Genomic DNA, 4,309 nt, shown 5'->3' with positions numbered 1-4,309 from the left:
GCCAGTACTCGAGTGTGAGATCCCCCAATTCAATTGCCCATTTTGTTAACCTTCCCGACACCTCGTGCTTCAATAATATTTGATGCAAAGGTTGGTCAGTGAGCACTTGTACGACATGTGCCTGGAAGTACCTTCGCAGCTTTCAGGTCGTGTAGACTAAAGCCAGTACCAGTTTTTCTACTGGCAAGTATCTCTTATCCCGCCCTTTTAAAGTATGGGAAATGAAATAGATGGGTATATGTGTTTCCCCTCTTTCGACCATCAACACGAGCTTATCGTTTTTGATGTCTGGGAGAGGTATTGTATTAGCGTCTCCCCAAGTTGCGGGGTCGTTATCGTAGGGAGCTCACAAAGGTGCCTTTTTAAATCTTGAAAGGCTTCTTCTTCCTCCATATCCCAAAAAAATTTGCTTTTCTTCGTGCTTCTCCTTAGGACAGCCATAAAGGGTAAAGTTCTTTCTGCTATTTTTTGAAAGGAACCTGTTTAGAGCTACAAGCCTCCCGTTTAGTCTTTGTAGCTCTTTGAGGTTCTTGGGAGACTTCATCTGGATCAACGCTTCTACTTTCTCCGGATGAGCCTTAATTCCTTTTTTGTCACCAACACCCCTAGGAACTTCCCTTCTTCTACCCCGAAAGAGCACTTACCCGGATTTAACTTCATATTGGCCCCCCTTAGAGTTCGAAAATTTTCCCCTATGTCACCCAGCATCCCTTCTTCGTTCTTGACTATTCCGGCTTGTAGCAACTTTCTCGTTTCTTCCAGAACAGCTTGGCTCTTCTCGGGCCCCAAACTTCTCTACTTTTTCTTCACAGGTTCCATCCAATGGAATCCCTTGAGGCTATGTTGGACCTGATCCCGAGGGATCCCTGTCATGTCTTCATGTCTCCATGCAAACACGTCTACGTTCCCCAGTAACAATTCTTTCAACCCTGCCTTCCCTTTGTTGGTTAGTGAGGTCCCTATTTTGACTGTTTGCTCTGGAAACTCCCCATTCAGGATCCATTCCTCTATTACCTTTTGCTTTCTTTTTTGGCTTACCTCCTGAGCTCACACTGGCAACGATCTCAGTTGACTACCGTATCGTGGCTACACCTTCAGGAGTCGGGAACTTTATACACCCATGTGCGGTAGAAGCAGTGGCTCAGGGGGCCCTCATACTGGGGCGTCCCAGTATGATGTTGTGCTTGGATGGGGCCCTTACCACTAAAAACTGCAGATGAACAGTTCGAACTTTCTTCCCCTCTTTCAGGCTAAAAGGGAGGGTTATCGAACCCAAAGGCTTTACTACTTCCCCCGAGAATCCCACCAACAGACACATATCTTCTTCCAACCAGTCCCTGACCTCTTTCTGATGTCTTGCAAAACAGTGTTCGTACATGACCTCCACTCCACTTCCTCCGTCCACATGGACGCGCGCTACCTGGTGTCCTGCCACGCTAGCCGATATGTTTAACGGCATTTCCCTAGCGTCTTCGTTAGTCAGACCTGAAAATGATAAAGGAACATTCATCCACACTGGATTTCTTGGAAACATTTCAATCTTCCCCTTTTTGGCCGGCTTTTCCCTTTTTTCTTCTCCTCCTCCCTTCTTCTGATCATGTCGACGAAATGCTTGTCTTCATCTTCCTCCTTAACCTTCGAGGTCCCCTCTTTGGAAGGGAGTGGTAGCTGGCGTGCTTTCAACGCGGCTTCCCACAATCTTTTAACTGCACAAAACTTTCGGTGGATTGCCCCTAGCTCTTATGATAATTACAGAACCCTTGAGGGTTAGGCCTGTAGGGTTGCTTCCCTTGGGTCGAGGGTCTGGGTGTGTATTTGGTCCTATCGGTAATCATTACATCTCCGGGCCCTGCGCTTAATCGTTCTCCCAAAAGGGGTCTATGACGAGGGACTTCCGGCCTGGCATAGGTGGACAAGCATGGGGGATAATAAGAGGTGTTTAGTGGATGTGGGGGTTTGTAAGGGGAGAACCTCACTTCTTCCCCCAACGTTCTTCCTCGGGTCACTTGGTCCCCCCCCCCCCCACACACACACATACTTCCCTCATATTCCTCCTGCCTTTAAGGTCCCTTTCTTTCCTTCCCATTTTCTTAACTTGGAGCCTGTATCCTTGCCTCTGACAAAGGCTCTGACCCTGTCCATTAGTTGGTCAAACGTGGTAGGGAACTCCTGCCCCAACTTTTTTGTGAGTTGGGAGAACCTTACCCCGTTAATGAACCCACTTATCTTCATTACCTCCGGGACGCCCTTTATGTGCATGCTTTCGGCTATGTACCTCTACATAAACTGTTCTATATTTTCTTCATCTATCCTCCGTATGTGTAAGATCTCATTTGGATTATTCATCTCCTTTCGCTGTTGGCTGAAATTTCGGAGGAATTTCTCTCTCAATTCTTCGTAGCTATCAATGCTTCCGAGCTCTATACTGTCGAACCAGACCCGAGCTCCCCTTGTTAGTGTCTGGGGGAACATGAGGCACCATACAGGCATGGACCACCCACTCACCAGCCCCGCCCCGTGTAGGCATGTAGATGGTCTTCTGGATCCTGCGTGCCGTCATATTTGTCTACAGTGGAAGGATACCTTAGTTTTGGAGGTAATGGCGCTTCAACTATGCGCTTAGTGAACTTGGAGACATCCGATGTGTCTCTAGGCCGATAGGGGGCCTCCAGAGGATTCCTCGGCACCTTCTCCTTCTCTTTGGATGTAGACAGGAGAGTCATCTAGGACTCTATCAGTGCCTCCGGACTTCCTCCCAGGACGTCTCAGCTCTCCGTGTTCAACTATGGCCTTGGCGTTTCGAAGGAAAGCCGGGTCCGGAGTGCCTCTAGTTTTTCCTTCTTTTCTTCCTCATCAAGGAAAGCTCTCAAAGTATCTCTATGAGCTCGTATGAACTCTGGAGTTACTTTCCATCCTTCCTTTTCGCCTTCTTCGCCTTGTAGCTCTCCTGCTTCGTCTTCTCGTCCCGTAATATCTTCCACGAGGACGGGTCCTCCAGTTTCTTGCTGGGTATCCGGCTCTTGCCGGGTTATGTTTGTTTCTGCTTCGCTAACGACATGACTCTTCCCGAAAATTGACAGGAAGGGTGGTGGCATGTTTTTTAGGTTTTGATCAGCCATTCTTCGATGTTGCAGTAAGACCTGTGATCAAGAGGTCCCACGGATGGCGCCAATGTTGGAACCTATTCCGAACAAAGGGTAAGGTTCCTAACAACTATAAGAATGGAGATCAATGAAGAATGAGTAAAGAGTATATTTGATTATGAGTGAATGAAATACAATGTTAATCTCCTTTCCTTTTATAGGAGGAGATGTGTGTACATATTATCTATCAGTTCATCTATATCGGCCATATCTCTTAGTATGTCCTGCTTTCCTTTGGGTCTTGTTAGTTCGCAGATCTTTATCCCCTGGTTCTTGCCTCCTATCCCGGAACATGCGTACATTGGGCTGCTCGCTAGATCGAACGTGCTACATGAGGTTCCCTCGCAAATCATTTCCCTCCAAGCCATCTTCTAGAGCATCTTGTGTTATTAGGCCTATCACCGTTAGGCTTCGTTGGTATTACTGGGTTGGAGCCCGTCCATGAGGCCCTCTCGCGGGTAGGCTCTTCAAATAGGAAGCTTGGAGAGTTAACAAGATTAACATCTGACAATAAACATAACATTAGCCTTATAAAGCCAACAATCCTTGAAATATGAACATAACTAATAGTGCAACTTAACAAAATGAAAGTCTTTTTTCCTGCATAACAGAAAGATACACAAGGGACTTTTGAGAGTTTGAATGCAAAGCCCACAAATTGCGTTTTAAACTTCAAATCTTCTTAAGTGCGGTTTTTTTTTAAATTAAACTTAATATAATATATATTACTAAATATCTAAACAGTTAATATATATTATTAAATCTTATGATTCGGTCCGGTTTCATACGGTTGGTTTTTGGTAAAAATCATAAACCAAACCATTCATTACTGTTTGCAAATTTGAAACCGACCGACCGAAATCTATATAAAAAAACCAACCGTGAAACCAAACCGATGAACGGTTTGGACGGTTTCATGGGTTGAAACCGAACCATAAACACCCCTATATGAATATCAAGAGATATTTTCAATGATGGTGTCTCTTTTATTATTTTATCGCATTTTTATTATGTAATGAACTTTGTCCGAACCATCGAATCAGCCCGAACCTCAAACCGACCCGGAATTTTTTATACCCGACTCTATGAAATTGAAGCACCTAAAAGTAGTGCACCACCTGGAAAAAATTCTTGGATCCACCACTGTATATATCATGTGAATAAAC

This window comes from Bidens hawaiensis, unplaced genomic scaffold (genome assembly GCF_021521415.1).
Source record: "Bidens hawaiensis isolate Kalapana, Puna unplaced genomic scaffold, B.hawaiensis_p1.1 tig00094614_1, whole genome shotgun sequence".
Taxonomy (NCBI): Eukaryota; Viridiplantae; Streptophyta; class Magnoliopsida; order Asterales; family Asteraceae; genus Bidens; species Bidens hawaiensis.
The sequence above is the reverse complement of the archived record's forward strand: the minus strand, read 5'-3'. Positions refer to the sequence as shown.